This window comes from Sabethes cyaneus, chromosome 1 (genome assembly GCF_943734655.1).
Source record: "Sabethes cyaneus chromosome 1, idSabCyanKW18_F2, whole genome shotgun sequence".
Taxonomy (NCBI): Eukaryota; Metazoa; Arthropoda; class Insecta; order Diptera; family Culicidae; genus Sabethes; species Sabethes cyaneus.
Genome location: NC_071353.1, coordinates 65016299 through 65044009, shown reverse-complemented (window position 1 = coordinate 65044009; position 27711 = coordinate 65016299).

Here is a 27711-nt window from a genome sequence, read left to right as displayed (position 1 = left end):
AGCTACGCTCTGCTTCGAACCTTTTTTATGGATCGGGAACACATACGACATTTTTCGGATGGCAAGGAAAACACCTGATAGCAGGATGTATTGAAAATTCTGGATAAAGGGCCGTATATAAAAGAATTGTATTTTTTCAAATAATTGACGGTGTATTCCATCAGTGCCAGGGTTTGAGGATCTCTTTAACCTGCAGCAAGAGTTCTGGACAGATTGAGGTGATAAGGTTGGGTAGGATCCAATTACTTCCTTGCGAGGAACGTTTGAAACAGCATTTAAAACTTGTTGGCTACTAAGTGTCTCGTCGGAGAAAACTACGCTAAACTGTTTACGAAAAAGTTCGTACATGTGGTAAATGTAGTGGGAGCTTCAGTTTCACTAAAAGTCATGGTTGTGGGTAAGCTGGATTCATTTCGTTGCCAAACCTTTTTTGGATTACTGCGAATGCAATTCGAATATATTATAAAATTAAAACAAAGCCTATTGGTCCTTTTTCTTCCAAAGTAAGAAATGAAATATTCACTCAATATATTTTTCGCATATATCTTAATTCGTGTTTTTGCAAGATGAAACTTTTTAAAGCATGGTCAGGATGTTGTATGTATCAATAACAATACGTCAAGAAATCTGTTTTGAACATATTTTGCATATTGTCAATTTAAAACAAATGACGTAAGTGGCTCTGAAGCACCAAAAACGAAGGCCAATTATCGAAGGATTGAAAATATTTTGAATTTGACGATGTGAAACCATTTTACTTGCATTCACCCAGTTTGATGAAAAAATACACTAGTTAACTATATTTTCATTTCTTCAGTCGCTTGAGCTCACTTGATAGGTTGCTGTTTACTCCTTTTTTGTTAACTAAAGTTTGCCTTTCAGCATCTTAGCAGAATACGAAAATTGAATGAACGGAAAGTCGAAATTATTTTCACAATTTAATTCCACTATTATTTTTATGATGAAATCTTCAAGCCTGCAAAATTAACAATAGAATTTGATTGTGAAAATAGTCATTATCCATAATCTCGTGTTTGAGTATTCTATAACATGCTGCATATATGTATGAGATGTGACATGACATGACTTTCATTTCTTCCATTCAAATTTTATTTCGCTTACAAATGTTACTACCGCCAATATTGGTGTAACTAGAGAGGGCTAAGAGGACTTCCTCTAAGAGAAACTTAGCCCCCGTTCTGGCTAAAAATACGGCCCAAATTTTACATTATTTTAATTGGATTTTATTCATTAGTTTGCATTTGATTCGAACATATTGTCGGAAAAAATACTCGGGGCTGTAGCGCGCCCTAGAGATGAGCGGACATTTTACAAAAATATGCTAAGAAGCGGTAAAGATAGTAATGGCAATAAAAAATTCTCGTCCAGTAAACTGACAGAATGCGACTTTAACGTTGCGATTGTTGGAATTGATACTTTCTTGACCGTTTTGGGATCCATCAGGTCATTGAGACCACTATTACATGGTCCCTTCTTAGGATTAGAGCACGAATCACTGATTTCTGAGATTTCAAATGCAGTTCTTGTGCTCAAAACGATAGTAATGTTTCCATGAAATTGTTTCCATTTTATTCTTTCCATCTATCACACAATGAACATAAATGCCGGAACGTTACTTTTATTTTGAGTATAAAACCTGTTTTTGAACTCCCAAAAATCATCGATTATTTTTCATATTTCGCAAGAACACGCAAGCGTTAATTTTTTATAATAAATTGCATTAACAAGGATATGAAGTGTATCTGAACGTACTTGAAGTCAGAATTTACTAACGAATGCCGTTCGTTGTTGGTCTTTTGACGTATCAACTATAAATAAATCGAACAGTACTTGGCCAGGTAACTGGATGGATGTTACTCGGTCTCGTTTTGCTCCACCCAACCGCAACATTCAACCACCATTTTTACGTCAAAACGATTATCGTCATATGGGGAAAATCCTTGAACTCGCGTCACGTTGCTGGTGCGCATTCAGAGCGGAGAGCTGCTTTTCGTGACAGGAAAACCGGGATAAACCACTCGGTTTGTTACTATTGCTTTTTGTTGCGGCGGTCTAGGATCGAACCGACGGAATTATTGGAAGTTATAGTGCGTCAGACAGAATTTAAGTTAAAGCTAAACCAATTAATTAGTTGCTTACAAAACGGTAAGCTAACGTTTTCCGTTCCTGCTGTATTTTCCAAATCAATGAAATGGCTGGCTTGTCTATGTTAAAAGGCAGTCTGGCTCACCAACACAGATAATAGGACTATCAAAAACAGCTGGTCTCTCTGAACAATCTCTGCCGAGGAGTCAAATGACGACAGCAATAGCAACCCCGGTACAAAAACAAATTTATGTTCCAGACATCGGAGGCAAAAAAAATAGTTTCGGAACATGCGCAGATCCACGGGCGTGGTACGAAAGATGGTTGCAGAGAGGCAGATTCGTTGTGATTGTGCCAATGAGCAAGCCTTCATTGGCCTCCATTTGCTCTCCGGACCGTCGTCCACAGTTGGACCCAGAAAAGAAACGATATTTGCTCTCCACGGTCGATGGTCGTTTGCCGATATAACTTTGCAGATGCTCGAAGAGAGTTCCGTGCTGATTTGTACAGTAGAACTGAAGTTGGATTCTCTCCCACGTTGATTCTTTGCGATGTCGGCTGTCTCGAACACGGTGCGATTGTCCGTCCCAAGCGCAGAAGATAAATTAAGAGATAAACCTTTGGCTCGCGGCACTTCAGTACCCTTTCCCCACACTGGAACTCACACCTTCATCGCAATATGCGGCCTCCAACTTCTACCGGGGAATACTCGGTTTGCCGCCACCTCCGGAGACGAGGTAGAAAATAAAATTAAAGATAGTTTTTATTACTCCCTGCTTTGACTACCTTAACTATCTCTGAATGTGGTCGCTGCCAACGTGGAGTGGGTGGACGAGAAGTATGACTGAAGGTGTTAAACCAGCATTCGTTTTTTATGTCGTGCTTCGAATTCTTACTTTTTAAATTAAGTACCATGGACCCCCAGCCGTAAGTAATGGCAGAAATTAATTCAATTACTGCAGGAAGATTGTACTTGATGTTTCGAAACGAACTGTTCATAGTATGCCGCAGCTCGGGAAAACTGTTAGCTTTCAAACGATGCTCGAAGGTAATTGCCAACAGATATCAAATTTATTGCAGAATGCAAGGCGAAGGTAATACAAATAGATTAAGTTTCGCCTGAAATCAATTTTACGGCCTTCTTTTTCACGTCCATTGTTTAATTTTCCTCAGATTGTAAAAATTTCCGAAACACATGCCGACAAAATCAGTCGTTTGGCCGGCTCACGAAACAGAATAGATATTCTCCGCAGCTCACATTCAGCAATACACATAGTTGGTCCGTGTATCTCGAAGGGGATACAGGCAGGAACAGTCAGCGGTAACAACAGCTAGGGATGATGGGAAGGATGGAAGCGTGCAGCGGTAGATAAAAATTCGTTTTATTGTTCCTTCTGCCGGGTTATACCCTCGGGTTTTATTATTTTTTACGACTTTCGGTGCTTTTCGAATTGCTGCTCTAAAGCCACGGTATACCTCTAGCTGCAGCTATCTGGCCGAAGCTATCTGTTTGCGCCTTTTATCTCGGTACGTGCTCTGGGGGGGTTTGTAGCCTTGCCGCTCTTCATTGCCCGGCGTGCATAGAGAGCCGGTCGAGGAAGGTATCTAACATTTTCCATTATTAATCGCCTGTGAGTCAGATTGCCCGTGGGTTGTAACTTTGGATCGTTTGGTGCACCCATTTATAGCGTAGTGGAGTTGGTAGATTATGGAACTAGAGCTATATTTCCACTGACGGGTGTACTATTAATCTATCTAACATTGTATTTAGCAATGGTATTCAATTTGTGTAGCAGAATCGAGCCATAAATTTTGTACATGCCGAATTAAAAATGCCTTTCGTGCCTAGTGACTTGCTGATTATTAAACATGAATCATTTGTGCCGAGTTGAGGGCTAATCTATTGAATGTCACGCAGCAAACGGAAAACGAAGTTTTAGCATTCGACGGCCCGGTGGCAAAGGAAGCGATTTTTGCGTGACATAATTAATGAATGTTTTGTTACTAGGTTCCACTCTCAAAGCAACTCATTCGATGTGACTAATGTGTTATCAATCGGATATAACGCCATATTTTTGAATCAATGCAAGTGGTCTCTACGGATGTTATCGTTAAATCACAAAAATCAACTGAGATTGCATCAACATTCACCAATAACGAATCATGGTTTTCTACGTGTTTCTCTGGAAGCTCTCCATTCACATATAATTTTTAAAAAGGTACATCCAGTTAAGAAACACTCCTGGTTTTGTATTATGTTACCTCTAAATAAACTACTCTGGCAAGCAAGCCAAACTTTCCCCGAAGCTATTGCACTCTATGCCATTATCCGATATACACATACCGTGCCCAATGTTTACCGCAGCACAGGTCATTAGGACATTGATCGTCTAAAGATCCCGTACCGGGTAGACTGCCTTCTGAATTCCTTTGTCGTTGGGCGGATGCAAAGGCCGGTAACGCCCACGACGTTAAAAATTACCGACCGATTTCGATTCTTTGCTGTCGAGCAAAAACACTCGAATTTCCGATTCACGATAGTATGTATTTTGCAGCTAAACCTTACTTTACCAACCGAGAGCCGGGGTGGCTCTTGCCATATCAAGAATTCCTCTCCATTGTAGTCGGTCATGGGTTGCTCGTCGCCAATTCGTTGAGCGTCTCGACACACGCAAGTCGGTTTCAACCTGGTCGAGCCATCTAGCACGTTGGACCCCTCTATTTCTGGTGCCGGTGGGGCTCTTGAAGAGCACGGTTTTTACTGCCCAAGTAACAATTTGAGTTTTATTATACTCCTATGATGGCATTTAAGACCAAAACTGGTCTTGAAGACCACCATAAGAGTAGAATAAAACTCACATTGTTGCTTGGGTGGACAGTACCTCGGCATCCTTGCGATGCACAGTGGCGCCAGTCAGAACAAAACTGAGACAAAACTAATAAAATTGGTAAAGTAGCATGGAACTTACATATTTTGTATATAATTGTGAACTAAATTGACTACTAAAACTTTCAAATTCAAATTCAGTTTTCAAATATTAAAAAAATAATCAATAATTAGGGTGTCTCTAAAATAATTTTCTAAGAAAAGTTTTATAACTACTTGAACTATTATTTTTATTTTGTGTTTTTTTGCATTGGGATAATTAGGAGAAGTAGTAATGACCTCGAAACACTCAGCAATCCATAACATTGAGCCATATTTAAAAATAAATTTTGAATTTTAAGTCACTTTTGCTCTGCTGACCTGGTACTAACCTTTAGCTGCTAAATACTCAAAGATTTACTTTAAAAATATCTATAATAGTATTGCTAGTAGTAATTACAAAGCGGAATTGCCTAAAAACACATGGTTCTATAAAATTCCTTGCGCAAATCTGCGGAAAGCCGACTACATAAAATATGAAAAAATGACGGTTACTTTCCGTTCCCAAAAAAGATGCTCAACTTTGAAAATGCGAAGTCACATGTATGTTACTATTTTGAGGTTTGAAGTAAATATATTTTAGAGTGTACTTGATTTTTGTCAATCTGCAAAATAAGGTGCTAATCCATAACCATTTCAATACCAAATCACGTTTTCTTTATATCCAAATACCTAACAGGATACGATTAAAAGCAGTTGTTCGAAACTTGCGTTGAATGAAAAATATGGGAAGATGTCACAGAAACCTCAGATTCAAAAAATTCTCCAAAAAGCTGTATCATTCCTAGTGCTCTGAAATTTTGAAACATAGTTATCTAGTCTGTCTACTTTCATAGAAAAATAATACTTCATGAAAAACTTCAACTCCATTTTGGGTGTTTTGTCCCAGTATTTTCCACCATATGATGTGGCCGGCCCATCGTAGTCTCCCAACTTTTGCCAGGTGTACGATGGGGATCTCCAAGTAGCGCCTGCAATCCATGGTTCATACGCCTACGCCCTTCTCCGCTATCCATTTGTGCTCCACCAAAAATAGTCCGCAACACCTTTCGTTCAAATACGGCAAGTAGTGATGTCCGAAATTTTCAATTATTCGATTACCGATCAATCGGTGAGCGTTGTCTGCACAAATCGATTAATTCAACTACTCGTGCTGGCAGTATTCGATTAAAAATTATTCGAATATTCCATGTGTTATTCGATTAGTTGAATTAATCGAGCGATTAACGGACGTCACTAACGGCAAGTGCACATATGTCTTCCGTAAACAAAGTTACTGTCTCAAGTTAGTAGAGGATTACCAGTTTGATTAGCGTTTTGTACATCGTCAGCTTTGTGCAGGTCTCTGATTGCAGCTGCACTGATTGTTTGCTCCTTGTGGAGGGAAAAGTAGGCTCAATTTCCAGCTTGAATGCGTCGTTGGATCTCCTTACTCGTATTATTGTCGGTGGTGACCAGAGATCACAAATATACGAATTCATCAACCACTTCCAGTTCATCGCCGTCAATAGTCACTGTTCGTGGGAGGCGAACGTAGCTCTTGACAGGGATGGCACAATGATTTTGACTCAATTCATATTCATTTGACAGTACCGTCCCAGTCAAGCAGAATTTGATAAAGTTATGTATGGGACAGTTGAAGAATTAGTTATTACCTACAACTTTTCTGAATAAAGTTGGGCTGTATATTTTGTATTTACGGTGCTACAATGCTAATAGCTCATTAGTAGCCAAATAAACGCTCACTTAGCTACTAATAAGCTACTAGCATTGTAGCATCGTAACTACAAAAGATACAGCAAAACTTTGTTCAGCAAAATTGTAGATAATAATTAATTCTGCAAATGTCCCATATAAATCTTTGTCAAATATTGCTTGGTTGAAACGGTACGGTCAAATGAATATGAATGAAAGTGAATTCAGTCAAAGTGACCGTCCCATCTCTGGCTCTGGAGTCTTTTCTTACCATATATTTGGTTTTCAATGCATTGATTTGTAACCATATCCTCTTAGCCTTCGTTTTTAGTCTGGCGTAGATTGCCTCCGCCACCGTCCCAAGGTTTCTAATAATAATGTCGAGGTTATCTACAAAGTCTTAGAGTTGGCTATTCTTGCTGAAGATCGTACCTCTCATTTCGATGGCCGCTCGCCAGATCACACCTTAAATAGCGATATTGAATTACATACAGGACTTGCCGCAATCCTCTGCGCGATTCGAAAGGACCCGAGAGTGTCTTCGAAACGCGTACGTAGCACCTCACTCGCTCCAGGGTAGCTTTGATCAGCCGCGTCAATTTGTCCGGAAAACCATTCCATAGCTGTTCGCGTTCAACTGTATCGTATGCTGATCTGAAATCCACGAAAATATTATATCTGGGCACGTTGTACTTTCGACATTTCTGGAGGATTTTTCGGAGAGTAAAAATTTGATCCGTAGTAGCACAGGCCCCCATAAAGCCTGCCTGATACTGCCCTACGAATTCTCTTGCTATTGGGGATAGACGACGCAACGTAATCTGAGAGAGCACCTTGTAGGCGGCGTTGACCAGCGTAATGCCGCGGTAGTTACAGCACTCTAGCCGGTCACCCTTTTTGTAGATGGCACAGAATACACCTTCCATCTACTCCTCCGGTAGTTTCTCCTCCTCCCAAAACCTTGAAATCAAGTGAAGTGCGGATCTCTTCGAGATTGGAGATCGAGATCGAGTTTTCGATTGGAGGCACTCCTAGGTTAACTTCCGTTGCGTTTTCTTCTGCTATATCGCCGTTAAAGTGCTCATCAAAGAACTGCTTCCACCTGTCGACCACCTTGTGCTCGTTTGTGGTTAGATGCCCACCCTTGTCCTTACACATGTCAGGTTTAATTGTGTAGCCCTTAAGAGTTTGGTTCGTAAAACTTGCGCGGGTCATTAGCCCGAAATAGTAGTTCCTGCTCCTCACGATTTCTGTCCTCCTTCTGGCGCTTTTTCCTCCTCAGGATCGTGGTTAACTTATTTTGCGCTTGTCAATATTTGGCCAAATTCTCTCTTGTGAATATGATTACTTAGGTAGTTTTTCCAAGCTCTTTTTACCTCTCTATCGCTTGTTGGTATTCCCCGTCCAACCAATAATTTTGTGCGCACGAGGTTTCCTAACCTAGTACCGTGGTTGCGGCCTCGTTGACCTCGTTGAACTCCAGGTGTGTTTCCGAATATTCAGACGTGAAAATTAGATGCTACACATGGCCATTCATCTGGCCGCAGCAAAATAAATAAGCCTCAAACCGTTAACATTGGCCGACAGATGAAGGCAATGTTTTCTAATAACAGAACGGAAGAATTCCTCCCTTCCGATCCGCGTATTTGCTACTCCGTTGATGATTTTCACCGCATGTTTTGGGTACTTTCCATAGGTTCTTCCGAGTCTGTCGTAGAATTCGTCCTTAGCCTCATTGAATTTATCATTTGTCGGTGCGTGTATGTTGATTAGACTGTAGATGAAGAATTTGCCCTCAATTCTCAACAAACGTATACGGTCATCTGCGGACCTCCACACCGGATAACTCGTTGCTTATGCTTTCCCAACACTACGAAGCCGACTCCATGTTCTGCTTTTCTACGACCACTGAAGTAAATGTGGTACTTGCCTGCAATAGGGTATACTGCGTGGAAACAGCGATCTCCACTCCAAGTCTGTGTGGCTCTCGAGCAAGCAAGCCAGCTCGCGCCGGTTCATGAAGAGTTCGGATATTCCAGATACTAAGTTTCCAATCGTTATCCATTAATCGTTTCCTTGTTCTTTACTGTGTCCGATTGATCCGTTCCGTATTTTCAATTTTCGTGGTAAATGAGAGTTTCGGTATACTACCTTACCTACATTCCGCTAATGGGTCTGCCATCTTAGGTGTAACTTACGGGATACTGCGTTTCATATTCAGCCGCTCGCTCCGAAACAGACGCTGCTTGAGCCGCCCCTCATCTGGAGAACAGGCGCTCAGGTTTGCCCCCTAGCTCCGTCTAGCTGCTCCTCCAGTATGTACATGAAGCATTTCCAAATATGGCCAAGTGGTGCTAGGTAGGGGCTTGAGAGAGCCAAAGCTATACTTGACGCTCCATCCAGGTAACTCTTCCCATTTCAATCTCAATATACAAATTTGTATATTAAAAATTTCAATAAAAAATCACACTTCATCCGGTGATTGACGACGATATCCCATTTTGAAAATTTTTATGTGACTTGTAGTACTAGTCAACTTTAGGTAACTGGCTTGAAGCGAATGTTAACTGATTAAAATATCTTGCTCAAAGCATAACATATTTGTCATTGGACGCACAACTTGTTTATTGAACGGAAAAAATAAATAATCATTTATCATTATCATTTACCACTGGTTCACTTTCGTCAATTTCTTTGACAGTAGTTGATATATAGCATCTACATTATTGTTGAAGAAAGTATAGTTCCATCTTTCGTACTTACGGCGTTATGGGGCTGCTACCCCGTTGGTAGCCAAATGAGCGCTCTTTTTGCTACCAACGGGGTAGCAGCCCCATAGTGCCGTAAATACGAAAGATAGAACTATACTTTCTTCAACAATAATGTAAATAATGATTAGCTCTACAATTGCCCTTTACACTGCTTTTTCGAATTCTGTTTAGTTGAGGCGAGAATGAAGCCTGGTCGAATCCAAACCTTGTGTGCGTTTGAGATGGAATGAGCCATACAAGAAATTAGTTTTGAATAGATTTTTTCAGTAGGGGAACACAACAAAGCAAGCGAAATTAAAATGCAAAACCACCCAGAAACCATAGTATTTGATGGAACTAGCCTACTATGTAAGTATGACAGTTGTCACATGCTGCAAAAACAAAACAAAAATAAATTTGTTTTTGAGCAGCTTCCGATGTAACTTTTTGCGTCGTTTCCATAAGCTATTTTCTTATCTAAATTGGTAAATAGTGTAAATAACCGGTTGTTGCGATTCGATTGCGTGAAGTGAGCTTCAAAAAGGCATCCCTGCCAAAAACCCACTTGTGGTGGTGCAATTTGCCCCTTGCAAATGTAGCTATAAACATAGGTAAACAGATCTACGTTGAATTCAATTGCCATTTTTTAATTCAATTAGTATTGTATAGTAACCGTGGTGGGAATAATTTATTACCAACGTCGAAATTTCAGGTAATTCAACTACGCGGTGCAAAATGCCACAGTTACAGTATAATGTGCCCCATGCAGAAAAGAAAAAGGGCACCTGAAGAACGAAACTAGGTTTATTTTATATAAAAATACGAAATTTTGAAAACAACGGAAATAGTTTTACTTTCTACAAAATAGCATAGGTCTGTCACTGGTAGAACTACTCAAATTACCGCATTGGGCATATTATACTGCAGGTGGGGCATTTTACCCCGCGCAGACGAGAAACACAACATTTAGGTGCTTTCATTAAGTAATTCCTAGCATATTTATTCCACAATACTAAATGAACTAAAAAATTGCAATTGGTTTTCAGCTCAAATACCAACATATACTCGTAGTTATAACGATAATTTCTTGGGGGTGCCACATTATACACATTTCCCCTATATGGATACAATCGGGCGATTGCTCACTTTTTTATAACTGTTCACATTCAGGACATCAAATTGGACTAGAGTAACAGCGGTCCTGAAAAATGTTGTTGAGGCGAGAGGACTTTATCACCTTTTCCGGCGTACTTCCCAAGCACAGATATCAAATTAGTATAAGCCTGAACGTTGTTATTAGTGATGTCCGAAATTTTCAATTATTCGATTACCGAATTACCGATTAATCGGTGATTGTTGTCTGCACTAATCGATTAGTTCAACTATTCATGTCAGTGGTGTACGATTAAAAATATTCGAATATGTATTTCTTTGATTAATTCGATTAATCGAACGATTAACGAGCATTATTCGTACTCATTGAACTATTCGATTAATTCAACTACTCGTGCTTGCAGTATTCGATTAAAAATTACTCTAATATTCCATGTGTTATTCGATTAGTTGAATTAATCGGCCGATTAACGGACATCACTAGTCGTTGTGTATCTTCGTCCTGTTGGGACGAGGGGGCTTCGTCACATTTTTTTTGTAAAAATAAAGAAAAAATGTAGCGGAAACCATGAAATGCAAGTATAAAAACTGGAATGAGTGTACAGCCGTACTGCTCTTGGTATGGAAACATCATTATCGCTACGGCAAATCAGCACTACTTATTCCGACCAATCACAGAGCGTAGGTTTGTAGTAAGACATTGCCTAACCTTTTTCAATAATTTAAAAGTTTGTTAGAAAAACATTTAATCTGTAGGGGATTCTTAGAAAAATTTCTTATCGATTCATACCAATATCTCTAGAATCTGTTGAGGGATGACTGAGTTATAAGCGTGCAAACTATAACCACTTTTCGTTACATGTTCCCTTTTCGTTTTCCTAAAGTGCAATGTAGAAATCAATGACGTAGTCCTAGGTCAAAATTGCTAAAAGATCGGTATTCTTTCACTGTAACAGAATAATACCGCAATGAAAGTTTACCGAACTGCTGACACAAAAATAAGTGTTTAAATATCGACCTGTTGGAAAGAGGCCCAGCGTAACACAACCCTCTAGTTGGAATTTTAAATGATATCAGCGTATTTATTGATGAAATCAAATCAAAGGAAAACGATTTAAAGCTTTAAAATTCACTGGGTGGTGATGTTCTCACCATCGGAACTTTTCACCCCTAAGGAATAAGGTATAATGAAAAAATAGCCCCACTTCTAGTAACAATTTACAATGCGCACTGCCGCTCAATATCTAGCACAACACATGTACACAGCGCATATTGAGGGTGCATACGTTTCAGTTTTCTAACCGCAAAGTTACTATAAGTAAAATCAAAGGCATTGTGCGGGTACTGAAAATCAACCTTCTGAAGCTGCAGGCAGAGGCAAACTTCTACTATAGAAGGTAACTTTTAGTAGCTACGGCTCACGTTTAATTAAACTCTCTATAGAAAATATTCGATGCGGTTTCTCCAACCCTACTTCGCGGTCATTTTACATGTACTTTCATTCTATAGAGCTGTAAGTTCATAATTATTTCACATTCTTTCCAATGTCACTGAACTGACGAATGATCCACATTGCAGAGAATTGGAAATTTTTCCTAAGTAATTTTTCTCGTAAAAATTTCCAGTTACTTTGGAGGGCATTGTTGAATGTCAAATCGTATTTTAAAACTAATGGCGTCACCAACAAAAGGAATGAAATATGCTCTATGCAACAACGAAAACGATAAACAATAAACGTTTCTGGCACTGCTGGTGACAAATGAAGTCCGCCCAGCAGACGAGACGTTGCCGTAACGCTTAAATGAAATTGAAGAAACGATATATCCCCGTCGTCAGGCTGCAACCGTGGTAATGACAATTCTGCTATATCCTTTTATATACTTGTATAGAGACCTCGCCCCTCGTCACCATGAGCATTGATCGTAAACAGCAATAAAGAAACATAATAAAATCACGAAGAGCATCTCGCAAAGTGGTGCTGTTTACAGCTGACACCCAATCTTGATGGAAGGATTTATCCCACTCGTTTCTTTCCGTATCCATCAGTTACGAATCGAAGTACTGAATTGGAGCGTTAACTATTTGCCGTAATAGGAACAGAGCCGTCGTCGTTGTGTTACCAAGTTTCCATAGATCGATACTGTGTGCACCAAAATAGACTTGGCACAGTAAAAGACGAACAAATGTCTCGAATGCTGAAGAAATGCCAAACGGAAAAGCACCCATGACGAGCGATGCTCTTCGTAAAACAATTATCAGCAATCGATGAGTGATATCGTTTTTCATCTTCTCGAATTCCTAGACCTCTGACGTCTTTCAGTTGCCTTTACGGTTGTATAAATTGTTTCTTTTTTGTTTATTGGAGAGAAATCCGGTTGAAGAAAGATTCATTTCTTCTTTATGAGATATTCAAAACCGAAGCGAGAAGATAACTTATTGCACATACATACAATACGTATTTAGATGAAATAACTTCAATGGTTTCCTTAGGGAGGACGGAGGGGGGGAGGGAGTTGCATACCCGCATAGTTTGAAAACAACACTAGACATATCTTTTCAACAAATCGTGTATTCCTTACAATATTCTATGAACGAACATGTCAGTACCTATATTTACAAGCAGTAACGAATACGAGCGAGACAATCAGTACAGTCATGTTGGATTGTTATTTGCGAGTCTTCTTTTGTTTCTTCTATCATTCAAAAACATATGCAAAATGCTTATTGTACTGCTGTAGTTTCAGTAGTAGGCATTTTGTGGGGTTTCATTTCAGCACCATCGCATAGGTTCGATTGCACAGCATTTGATTGAGAGTAGTTCAGGATTAAATCCAACCATGCCGACTTATTGTAACATTTTCGTAACGACAATTACTATTACTACCGCCTTGGGTTGGCTTCCTAACAAAATACTGTCACGATGACTACCGAGTCTCCCTTTATCTTGCTGCTGCAAATCCCATAAACGAGTTAGCAGCCCACCCACCCACTTAGGCGAAAATAGCTTTCGTCTAAAAGTCATGTAGCACTTTCGTGTTTTGCACCATGCTGCTTCATACTTAACTATATACATCACACACTGCGCGGCTGTCCCCACTGCTCGTTGTGCTAGTTCTTTTCAGCTTGTCGATTTCCTTTGTTTCCAACGTCATTACTCATTTTGTTGTTGTTGTCGCTGCTGCCTTGTATTGTGTCCGGAACACACCGCCTCCCGCCGTATTGCTAAATTACTTCCATCCAACTTAACGTAGGCTCGTGTTTGGTATTTTTGTTGCTTATTCCTTCCATCACGAGTGAAACTGCGTGAACTGTGCCATCAGCGTCAGCACGGCGAGCCTAATTCGTTTCCTTGAAACCTTTTTATTTCTTGTGAAATGGGACTTCGATAGAGCTAATTATAAAACACGAACTAAAACCACTTACATTACTATGCACTTGGGATGAGTGGCACACAGTAAAACTAAACCGAATGATTCTACAGCGATTCATCATTGTTATTTTCAGTGAATAGATTGATTGAGTGAAGGAATGAATAGATTGATTTAGCGCATGTCACAAAGATGATTAAATCCCCGGAAAGACCTCCTCAATAAGCTGGTACGAAATTAGCAGTTCGAATTTCCTTTGTTGATATCCATTTGGTTGATTTACGTTTTAGGATTTTATTCAAAGTTACAGTTCGAAGGAAAAACTTTCCATCGAACGGCGAGGTAATTAGTTTTCATTACTTTAGATATGCACGGGTAGAAATTTAATCTCCTAAATGAGCATGGCTCATGATTTCAGGTTTCTAGCTTATGTTTAATGAAAATACACCATGAATCATGACCTCACTAACTTCTTGAAATACACCGTAACGCAAGATCATGAACTATTTATTCATTCATGATTTTATGCTGCGTGATATGGCAGTTCAGGCATGTTTTGACAGCAATTTAAACCTAATGATTTCATGATTTTATTCATAGTATCAGAATCAGATTTCTTTTCGTGTGGGAAACTGAAAAACTGAATATTTCCGTTGCTTTACTTTTCCAATAAGGCCATTGCAAATTATTTTTATAGTTTTTGTCACCCCCACCTTCGAAATTGGTATGAAAAATCGGGAGGCAAAAAAATAATTTGTCAGATATAAGTCAAAATATTTTTGTAAAATCAATTGTCCGTGGGCTCTATAGCCTACAAAACTCGAAAAATGAGTAATGACGCTTCTAACACGAAACAGAAATTTCAAACAACGGAATTTCCGAAAATCGGCAAAAAAAAGTTTCATTCGCTTTTGTCTTTCTTTTCGTATTTTTTGCATGGAAAATAATAACGGATTAGGTTTATTTCTAATTCTCGTCGTAGTAAGGAAACCCACTATAATTTTCGTCATTTCTTAGGTGGATTTAATGAATAATCCAAAAGCTCCGCTGCTAATTTGACTCAAACACACTTACCTTCCGATCCATGCCCTTTGAATGCTCTAAAAAGTGATTAATAAAGCATTTGATTGAAATTACGCTACTGACATTATTTCTTAAATTCGTCGTACCGTTTTAAAACCCGTCCATCAAAATTTTTCATCGTCCGAACTAAAAATCAAAACGAATGTTTACGAAGCTAGCGCGCATGTATTTGTGTAGAACAGCATGACAAATGTTATTCTGCTAAATTTCTGTAGGTTATGCAAGTTTTCCCGGCTGCAGAATAACAACAATGCGTTGCGTGAGTTATTTTCATTTTATGAATGACGGAAATTGAAGCGATTAGTCGACATTTTCTTCTTCGTCGCACGAAAAAACGTTGGAAATTTGGCTGCTTGGAATTCTTTAATGAAAAAATTTTGTTTTTTTTGTTGCCGCTGTTTTTAAGGGGTAAAAAGTGACTTTTCACTTTTCTTATGTAAAAAATCACGAGAAATCGATTGGTGATGGTCTTAACGCGCGAAGTAGTCCATTTTGCCCTATTTACCTCTATTTTACAATAGTTTTGAAAGAGACATGTGCAAACTCTCACTAATTTGAGATTCTATGGTAAGAAAAGACCTAGAATGTTAGGAAAAAGGTATATGAACAATTTTATCTTAATGCAACATAGTCTAGAAGTCTGTTTTGTCCCATTTTATCCAAGGTTTTTGTATTACAGGTAAAATGACAAATCGATACTTTTACCAGAGAATTTCAAGGAGGCATGTCTGTTGGGCAGGTTGAAAAAGTCAGAAGATCAAACGACGATCAAGTTTTTCACTAGAATGTCGTCTAAGCGAATGTATTGACTTGTCTTACCCTACAACTTTTATTGAAATCTAAGAATGTATTGACAGGAAAAGGAGCAAATGTGAAAGCTCCGATTTCGTCCAAATTTTGTGTATTTGTTCCTAGTTGAAAAAAATTAGACCCATATTTTTTTATTGTACACTTAGGGTGCCTCTTTCTGATTTAGGGTGGCCTTCTTGAAAATCTCTGGTAAAAGTATTGAATTGGCATTTTGCCTGTAATACAAAACCTTGAGTAAAATGGGGCAAAACAGACTTCTAGATTATGTTGCATTAAAAAATATTGTTCATGTAGCATTTTCCTAACAAATTAGTGAGTTTGTACATGATTCTTTAAAAACTATTAGAAAATAGGGTTGAATGAGACAAAATGGGCTACTTCTCGTCATTTACGCGCTTTGAGACCATCACCAATCGATTTCTCGTCATTTTTTACATAAGAAAAGTCGCTTTTTACCCGTTGAAAACAGCGGCAACAAAAAGTTTCGTTTTTTCGGTCGATTTTGCCCACTGTGTATTGTTATATTATAACCACCAAGAAAACGCGAAACCGATCGGAGGCTTGACGTACCGAGTCTTGAAATTAAACTCAATGTCTTGAATTGGTCTTGAAATTATTCGTTCATCTGTTTAAAAAGTAAAATGTGAAAACATCCAGTCTTTTTCAGATAACTTCAATAACATGAAAAAATCCTTGACGAAGATTAAAATAAAACGGTTTTGACGGTTTTGTAAGACGTACGACTACGTCTTACCACAGGGTGTCATTCAATAATTTAGATTCTAGTCACGAAAATACAGTGTCCGGCACAAAAAAGATCTACCCCCAGTATATAGAAATTTGCAACAAATTTGTCTGAAGTTTTTGGAGCGTTTTAATAGAATACGATAAAATTAAAAAAGAAGAAAACTTATCCAATTTAATTCTACTATGTATATTTTATTCACGACAGATACGTATTTCGCCTACGACTTGCAGGCAGAGTTCGAAAACAGACACTGAGGAAGCCTGCAAGTCGTAGGCGAAATACGTATCTGTCGTGAATAAAATATACATAGTAGAATTAAATTGGATAAGTTTTCTTCTTTTTTAACAAATTTGTGTTTTTTTCTAACCTCATGATCATGATTTCAATTTAAGGAACATAAAAATTAACCTCCAAACATCTTTTTGCTATAGAAAAATCAATGATTTTGTGGCGGCAGAAAGCCACATTGTAATATTCCCTGGCAGTTAGCTTCTATTGTCCTGCCGAATCTAGTCACAAAAAACTATTGTCCATTCGACCGAACGAAATAAGCAGGAGCTATTGTTCTGAATGTGGAAGAAATCTATTTACCACAAGTGTATAAAAGGCGTTCAATAAATAGCAATCAGTATTCAGTGCAGTAGCAGCCACCGCCACTGGCGGGTGGTTGCCGTCAGACAATCTAGCGTTTTATTTTACTGTGAAGAATCACTGTCCCGTTGGTAACCGGCCCACCCTAACGACGATCACGAACAGATTTTTATTTAAAGAACATTTGAAACAAATTTCCACTTATTGGTTAGTTTGTTTAAGAATGACAGAAAAACAGTTCCACCACCTCCGTGTAGTTCATGTTGGTGAACTCTCCGATTTTGACACTTTATTGTTTTTGTTTGTCTAAAACATTTATTGTAGAACTCGTAAGACAACTTTAAGTGATAAACAGGATTGGTTTTAGAGCTGTAGAAGCTGTGGGAAATTGACCGGTGGCAAAATTTCAATGTAGGTCCGAAACCTTATTGTGCGTGATGCTAAGCTTAACGACTCTTAACGAAAAATAACGGAGAAGTTTGGAGTGCGCCATGGACCAGTGCAAAAAACAATATACTGAAACATCATGCGCTCGGGAATGTCGCTGATCGACCGGGAAGAGGAGCGAAATGCCAGAGTAGTGCGTGAACCGACGATCAGATCATCCGGGAGATCAAGAAAGGTTTACGCGCAACCTTGCGAGCGGTTAAAGAAAACTTGAAGTTAACGATTTCTGATTTCACCATTCGACAACGCATTGCAGAGCGGGTTTTGAAGAGCTTTTTTGCAAGGAAGCGACCGATGATCAGCAAGGTCAACAAAAATAAACGGTTTCTTTTTGCCAGAAATCACATCAAGAAGCCCCTGGAGTTCTGGAAGCATGTTATCTGGTTAGATGTTATGTTGTATTATCGGCGGTGACCAGCGATCCCAAATATATGATCTTATCAACAACTTCAAGTTCATCACAATCACTATCCGTGGGAGGCTAACGTTGTTTTCTCTGGAGCCTCTTCATATCATGTGTTTGGTTTTCGACGCATTGATTTGTAACCCAATCCTCCTCGCCTCCGTTTTTAGTCTAGGGTAGATTGCTTCCGCCGTCCCGTGGCTACTTTTGCTGAGAATCGTTCCTTTCGTTTCGATACCCACTCACCGGATCACATCTTCAATAGTCATGATTAATAACATACAAAACAGTCTATTCCCTTTCTGCAACCTTCTGCGCAATTCGAAACGAACCGAAACATGTTTGTAGCTCTCGCTTTAGAGCAGCATGGATCAGCCGTGTCAGTTTGTTCGGAAATCTTTCTCGTGCATCATCTGCCATAGCAGCTTGCGTTCGACTCTATCGTACGCTGCTCTGAAAGCCATGTATTCATGGCATGTTGTACTCCCGAAATTTCCGGAGGATTTTCAGAGAGTAAAAATTTGATCCGTAATAGTCCGGGCCCCCATAAAATCAGCCTGATAATTACAGCCTGTTGGCACGTTATCATTAGCATATCTAAACAAGTACTACTCTAAATGAAATCGATAGTACATAAACAACATGTAAAACATTTATTGGCGTTCAGCAATTTTATCGCTAAAAACAAAATGTTGTAAGTCAGAATAACGTCCCTATCTTACTACATAATCATCTGGCACAATTGATAATGATTTTTGCAACACAAAGCGGTGAAAGCGATTGGTCAACAGTGAGGATGGTCGCAGGGTCTTTTGTATTGTGCGAAAATTCATTAACGATAGTAATGGCGGTGAATCAAACTCGCCGTGTAATTGTTTTGCGAAAAACAAAGCTTGTTGAATTTTGCATCAATGTTCTAATGTATCTGGACCACGCAAGCAACAGCGATCGGGATAGGGAGGTAAATTTTCCGGGCAAACTACGCAGGGCCAATCGTATGATCCTCCTCTGCACTCGTTCATTTCGGAGGTTCTAATAGAGTTGACGCGGAGTCCAAATTGGGTAAGAATTTTTCAGAAGGGGACGAACGAAGGCGCAATAAAGTGCTTCAAGGCTCGTCCAATATTTACAATAAATCCCTACTGGCGAGTCGCTTTTGCAATTATCGTTGTACGGTGACGATTGAAAGTCTCTTTCGGATGGAGAATCACACCAAGGTCATTCACATGCTCAACCCTTTTCAGTACCTGGTCACCAATTATGTAGTCGAAAACTATAGGCGCTTTAAAGCGGTGTAACGTCATAACCGTGCATTTAGAGACGCTGTTAGTCAAGTTATTCACTTTGCGCCAATTTACAAACGTATCCAAGAGAAGTCGAGAGAAGTCTGACAAGCCAGTCGTCGTAGGCTAGGCGCTAGGCGGTGCTGCTAGATAGAATCAGTAGGATTTTTGCACTAGCCCCGTAACTGTTCTGTACTCTAATAACCGACTGCGAAGTCTGTCGATAAAGAAGGGCCAAGTCTTAGAAAAACGTTTAAGCCCACAGTTTTGCTTTTTGTTGCGATGATTGATGCGATCGAAAGTAGCTTTCAAATCAGTATATATCACGTCTACTTGCCCTTTGCGCGGATTACCTACGAATGGCCGAAACACAAATGGCCGAATCACGAATGGCCGAAACACAAATGGCCGAAACAACAAATGGTATAATATATCTAATGGCCGAATCACGAACGGCCGAATCACAAATGGCCGAATCACAAAAGGCTGAAACACGAATCGCCGAACGTCATATTCGGCCGAAAATATTCACGGCCTTCAGCCTGCACAAATGTTGGGTATATGCTGTCCTTACTCGCTGCCGCTCGTTCGGACTTAACTAAGGGATAATTCCTATTAGTCAGTAAACCTAGAAAAATGCATGCACCTACATAGTAGTGGTTTCCGCGGGGGGGTGGAACTACCACTCCGCAGTGACCGTCGCTTCCGACGGCGGGTCACCGGCGCACACTCGCGGCCTGCGGCCGTCTTGCCCTAAATCATCTAGGAAACATTTGCTACTGACACGATCAATAGGCCTCGCACCCTATAATAAACGTAAATAATTCGCTTAGGGAAACGAAGAATCTTCAATCATCCATACTCTATCTACTAAAATAAAAAATAAGACGCAGAGCATGTCTTGTTTTTCTGAAACTAAGGTACACAATTATACGAAAAGCTTTTCTCCTTCACCTATCAATGACGCGGATCATCACAGAGCTGCGAGTGGAACAAAAGGCAATAAAGGGGAAAATTTTAAAGGTTTTTTAGGGGGATGTTTCAAATTCGCGGAGAGAAATAGATGAAAAAATTTATTCAAAATGTGTAAGGTCTTACACCATGAGTAATAAAAATGTTGTTGATTTGGTCATTTCGGGAAGATTCGACCTTTCGTGATTCGGCCATTCGTGATTCGGTCTTTCGTGATTCGGCCATTCGTGGTTCGGCCTTTTGTGATTCGGCCTTCTGTGACTGTGGTTGGAATTCGGCCATTTGGATTTCGGCCATTCGTGATTCGGCCATTTGTGTTTCGGCCATTCGGTACCAGCCCCTTGCGCTCCGTTTCAGTAATGCAATTAGAAGTGAAGTTAAGTAGGTTTTTGAGAAAATAGGTTAGGAAACCACTTAATCAGAGGTCACCTAATTTAATCAATTGAAAATAAATAAGCTTAAAATGCAGTATTTTGTTCAGATTTTCAGAAACTTTTGATAAGAACATCATCTTGAATCACTTAACTATAGATGCAATTCATAAAAACACAGAAATAAGATGAATTAAAAGTTGTTGTCAAAAAACTTACATTTTTCAGCTGCTGAAGAGTATCTCCACCTCGCTACTTTGAGCCTTGATTACAGCATTTCTAATAGTCAAGTTCTCATTTTCCACATTCCATATTGTAGTAGACATGTGAGAACTTGCGTCATTGGACGTCATGGTTGCAAACTTACAACAGTGTTAACTTGCAAAACAGAAAAATTCTGGGCTGCTTAAGAAATCGCCTTGGTGATTAAAATGCGTTCCAATAACTTTCAATGTAATAAATCAGAAGTTTATCTTAATAATATTGACTTTCAGTGGTAACAGTTTGAAGAACTAAATTTAACATGAACTCGTAGTATGCTGATTCCCCACTTAGTCCCCCCATTCCGCCATCCATAGCTGACCCGACAAACTTCGTATTACCACAAATTAAACTGTGTTGTACATAAATCGTGAATCTCGGATGATCTTTGTCATAATCTCGAGTTTTGCAAGTTTCTGAGGTGCTCAACCTTAGATGATTCATTTTGGCTGTTACGTAACTATGAAAGCAAGGGTAGTTTAATATACAAATTTGAATTTTTTCCTTGCAGTAAAGTTGCAAACAATTACCCCCCCCCCCTTTGATTAGCCAGGTAAAATAAAGTGGATAGCACTTAAATATTCGCCGTGATTGAATAACCTTTTGCCGAATATCATTTCGCGAAAAACCTTACGTGGAATGTACCATTTCACGGAAAACTTTTTCGTGGAAAGTACCATTTCGCAGGGGTGAACCTCTCCTTACTCGCTGTCGCTCCCAACTGAAAGAACTTAGAGGCCTAGGTAATCAAATAAACAAGGGTCATAATTCACCATAGAAAAAATTCTTACCTCCGAACCCCCCCCATGCCAAATTTGGTTCCATTTGCTTGATTAGTTCTCTAGTTATGCAGAAATTTGTGTTTCATTTGTTTGGGAGCCTCCCCTTTTAGGTAATGGAAGGGTCTCTAACTATCATAAGAACCTTCCCTGGTCCCAAAAATCCCTGCATGCAAATTTTCACGCCGATCGGTTCAGTAGTTTTCGAGTCTATAAGGAACATCCCGACAGACAGACAGAAATCCATTTTTATAGGTACAGATAAACTACGAACACATTGCGGAATCATAGGCGATTTAATATTGTAGTAAAAATAGTACAAACCTCCTCTGCTTCCGGTTATAAATATTTTCCCAAAGACTGTGTACCACTTTTGATTTATTTTGATCGTATATTCCAAATATTTAAGAAACATCACTCTTGCTCACGATGTCACCATTAATGGACTACGATGAGTTCAGCTCGCTTCATTCTGGCCATGAACCAAGTAGCAATTAGCCTCTATAAAGTCGACACAAATTACAAGCAGTTTCCTGCCGCATGGTCGATGACTCGATTTTTCATATATAGGTACAAGTTTTTTTTTTTGACTGCGGTTGTTTCAAGCATGGAACCACTTACGGTGCCGTAGAATTATTAGCAAAGCCTCTCTGCCTGTGCATTTAGCTTACTGCCATCTGAATCGTTTGGAGCATGCACTCTCCCTCACTAAGCCATATAGTTACATCGCACTATATGGTATAATTACAGTTTAATTACATTCATCAGCCTGCCGCTCGAGTGCCATCGAAATAACTAATTTTAATTACAGTAAGATATTTTGTGCCGAGCACTACCAAATTGATCCAATCCTAGCGGATAGAAGGCAACAGCATAAATAGCAACAGCAGGCCTCCAGCACGGCTTCTACAAGCGAGTGTACATAAAGTATGCGATCGAAGTTTTTGCCCTCCTCTCCGAGTGGAATGGGGCCGGTTTTCCATTAGATCTTGTTAGGCGGATAATAAGTATACGAATAGAGCGAATGTTCGCCTGCAAAGCATTGCCCTGTCCTCTACCTTCCTCGTTCCATATCTTCCTATGAGTATACACCGTCGATGCTGTATCGTCTAGCTAATTCAGCCCACCTCTTGAAACAATAGTTTAACTTCTATAATGATGGCAAAATAAAAGTATTGCTAGTAACTGTTTGCCTCTAACACCATTTTTTTTCCTCACGGCACGGCGCATAGCTCGCTTCGCAAGTAAACAATTGTTCGCCATTTTCCGACGCTCAAACATTGCTACACTTTGCTATTTTTGCGCTTCAGTTCGTGTTAATTTACGTATTACAATTATTGCTACTTAACTGCAAGAGATTGAATTTCGGTTCAGGTCTTGCCGTTACTGTGCCAGCACTGTTGGTTGGTTGATGGTTTTTTTTCCGCGGTGCTTTATCAGGGTCGCAAAACCACTTCTGCGCTGCGTTATTTTTCGCTCGATACTAAAAGCGTTTCTACATGGGGCTGTGGAAATAGAACAATGTAAAGATCGTTTGTTCATATCAAAGAAATTTATTCACTCGATTGTAAAAAAAATTCCAATGCGCGACAACCCTGAAACACTGGAAGGTGTCAAATGTGACAGTAATCTGAAAATATTTTACACAATATGTACAACGTTTTGATAAACTCTATTTCAAGATGTAACTAGTAGAAGAAATAATGTATCTATTCTGAAATTCAATCGGATTTCAGGAAGGTTATCTCAGCGAAAGACTTATTTTGCCGAACAGACCACTACTGATTTTAAATGTTAGGGCAAATGTATAGAACGTTTGGTAGCAAAAGAGACTTCGTAGGCTGGTTGCACATACAGGAAATCCTGTTCAGAACTGCCAACGTATGCGTGAGGACAAAGGCAAAAATACTTCTGTCCCTTTTTGTCTCACTAACTAACAGACTAACTGCGTTCTTTCATAATCAGCGAAACTTGAATGTCACTTTCCTTGTAACTTCCGGAAGCCGGTCCGGGACAACGTAAGAACGGTTCACAAATCCATGCAGGCCGCCTTTTAGCTTTTGCCAAAATCTACAACTTTGCTGAACATTGCTTGGTTCTACATAGTTGTTTAAGCGTAATAATAAGCCGGGGTACCCGTGTACCCTTCTACGTAGGGAATAATCGTCGCCCAAGTAAGGGTTAATATGATTGTACAAAGATACGTTGCAAACAAAGCATTGGTAATGATGTAGGTCGGAAAAAAACATTCACGGCCTTCGGCTGGTTTGATCATCTGGGTTTTCTGCTGTCCTTATTTGTTGTCGCTCATTCGGACTCAACACAAGGGTATAGTTTCTAGGTTTTGATAATCCCAGGAAATCGGTAGATCAGTTGGTTTTTTGTAAGCGTGAGGCGCTCGGCTTTCGGAATTGCCGCGGTTTTGGGTCCCACTGTACCGTCGATTTCAACATATTCAAATCTCTCCGCAATTGACCAATGCCTGAGGTATTCCTCAAGGTAACAATATGGGACCATCATTTTTCACACTGTTTTTCAACGACGTCACTTTACAATTGTTTATGGGTTGCAGACTTGTGTATGCTAATGATTTGAAACTGTTTTCATCTGTTGGAAAAACTTAAGATTGTCACCACCTGCAAGCGTTGCTCAATATATTTGGGGATTTTATTCAATTATAAGATTGAAGGGTCTGAGCCGCACAGAGTAAACCACGTCAATGACCTTGGCGTGTTATTTGACACGAAACTAGCATTCGACCCACACCGTGAATCACTTATACGGGAACTGATATAGAATTGGAATGGTAGAATATATACAACAGGTGTTTAATGAGCTGAAACAATGCTACAACAATGCTGAAAAATGCAATACACTCAAGTCGCTTTTTACGCGAAGGATACGTCCCGCGTAAATCAAAACCGCGTAAATTCCGAAAACCGCGTAAATTCCGAAAAGCGCGTAAAAAAAACCGCGTAAATTCCGAAAACCGCGTAAAAAAACCAAAATTTCGCCTAAAAAACTTTGTGGATTTCAACACTACGCGAAAAAATAGACGTTTTGAGCACATCCGCGTAAATTCCGAAAACCGTGTAAAAAAAACTGCGTAAATTCCGAAAACCTCGTAAAAAACCGCGTAAATTCCGAAAACCGCGTAAAAATAGTCGCGTAAAAAAACCGCATAAAAAGCGACTTCAGTGTACACACGAATCACTTTCGACCTGGTTGAGCCATCTTGCACGTTGAGCCCCCCAGTTCCTGGAGCCGGTGGTGTTGTTGAAGAGAACCGTTTTCATCACACTGTCGTCCGGCATCCTTACGACGAGTCCGGGCCACTGTAGCCTACCGATTTTTGCCATTTGTACGATGGGAATCTCTCCCACCAGTGCCTGTAGCTCGTGATTTATACGTCTCCGCTTTTAATTAGTACTCCGCCAAGTATCATCCGCAGTACCTTTCGCTCGAACATGACAAGGGCGCGTATGTCCTCCATGAGCAGCGTCACGGCTTCAAGTCCATAAAGAACTATTGGTTTAAAAACGTTTTTGTACATCGTCAGATTCGTACGGCGGCGTATGCTTCTTGATCGTAGCGTTTTGCGAAGGGCAAAGCAGGCCCGATTTTTCCCTTAACTCATTATATCCAAGCGTATGAAATTTCTTACCCAGATTTCAAACACTGTTTACTGCTGAATTTCAATAGTTATCATTATTAATATATCAAAACAAGAGAGATAAGACATCAATTTGATGTGTGTGTGAGATAATATGTCAGTTTTTGTCATTTCATCTGTATTTTCAACAGAGCAAAGTTGTGATAAATGACAGAAAGAAAGTTAAAAAATGGCGAAAAAAATAAATTGTCTTTAAAATACATGAAAATGTCTGCATTTTGTGACGAAACGTTACTTAAAGTGAAAAATAGTATAAATATATAAAGTTTATCACAGAATACAATAAGAAATATGTAAACAACTTTGTAACTTGTTTGTTTGAAACTGAGCGTATGAAATATAAAACTTGCAATTTTTACCGACAAATTTGAGTTGTGATATGATGAATTACACAGTTCCACTTCATTTGGTCCAAATTTAGATATATCCGAGTCATAATGGGTTTAATGTGCCGATGAATGTGCTTACTACTGTTGTTACCTGCGGTCATTATCGATCACATTTACCCGAACTCATTTACCACTTCTAGTTCGTCGTCTTCAACGGTTACTGTCCGTGGGAATCGCGCGTTTATTTCCTTTGAGCCTCTTCCTTTCACGCATTTGGTATTCAACGCGTTCAATTTTAGCCCAATTCTCCTAGACTCCACTTTCAGTCTGGCTTGGATTGCTGGCACCATCGCAAAGTTCCTGGCTATGATATAAAAATTATCTACAAAGCCTAGGAGTTGGCTACCCTTAGTGAAAATCGTTCCTCTCGTTTCGATGCCCGCTCATCGGATCACCCCTCAAGAGCAATGCAGAACAGCATGCAGGAACAGCTGTCACCTTGTCTCAGTCCTCGTCGCGTCTCGGACGAACTTAAAAGTGTCCCCGAAATGCGCACGAAACACATCACTCGATACAATTTAACCGTGTTCGTGCATTATCTGCCATAGCTGATCTCGATCTACTGTATCGTATACTGCTTTGATATTAATAAAGATGTGATGTATGGGCACGTTGTACTCCCGACATTTCGATCTGTAAAAATCTGGTCTGCAGTTGCGCGAGCCCCCATGAAGCCCACCTGGTCATTCCCTACGAAACCCTGTGCTATCGGTGACAGCTGGCGTAACCGGATCTAGGAGAGTACCTTGTAGGCGGCGTTTACCAACGTTATGCTGCGATAGTTGCAGCAGTCGAGCCGAGCAGCCTTTTTGTAGATGGGACAAACCATTCTTTCCATCCATTTCTCCGGTAGCCACTCCTCCTCCCAAATCTTGGAAATAACCCAGTGTATAGCCTTTACCATCGTTTCTAAGTCATGTTTATAAGACTCTGTTAGTTGGTGGTCCTTACTAGCGGCTTTGTTAGTCTTCTGCAGCCTGATTTCTTGTGTGACTTCTTGGAGATCAGGTGCTGGTAAATTACTATCTTCCATGGTCACTCCTGGGTTAACTTCCATTCCACCTCCTTCTGCAACTTCGCCATTTGGGTGTTCATCGAAGAACTGCTTCCACCTGTCGACCTGTCCACCTCACGCTTGTTTGCGATTAGATTACCTCTCTCGTGCTTACACATATCAGGTTTAGGTGTGTAGCCCATATGAGTTTGAGTCACCTTCTCGTAAAACTTGCGCGTGTTAACAGCTCGGAGTAACTGTTTTAATTCTTCACAATCTCTATCCTCTGATGAAGAGGATGTTTTGACGCGTCTGGTATATGGTTGACAATTTTGTGCGCATATGTACTGTTACTAGGTGAAGGTCAGAGTTAAAATCCGTACCCCGTAGGGAACGTATCTTCGTGATATTAGATAAGAGCCGTACTCAATCTGGTTCATTGTACGTTGGTCAAGTGGTCATCTCCAGGTGGTTTCGTGGATAACTTAGCGTGGCAAAAAGGTGCTTCGGATCACCAAGCCCCGAGAAGCTGCGAAGTTTGTACATCGTTGGCGGTTACCATTCGTGTCGGTGTGCAGGCTGCGGGGTCCTATCACCAGTCTATACATTTCTTTTTCTTCTCTACCGACCTGGGTGTTCATATCTCTGATAACGATCTTGATGTCTCATGGCGAGCAGCTGTCGTACGTTACCTCCAGCCTCCCATAGACTGCTTCCTTCTCATCGTCGGATGTACCTTTGTGAGGGCAGTGCACGTTGATGATGCTGTAATTAAACAAACGACTCTTTGCCTAAATAGACACATTCTCCCGCTGTTCGTCCTTAAATCTATCACGCGATCGTGCATACTGCCCAACACTACAACAGTTAGTAGGTAATTCTGGTAAAGTTGGGCCTTTCCGTCATGGATCTTCCAAACCTTTCCTTCTTTGCGGCTGATTTCCTACGG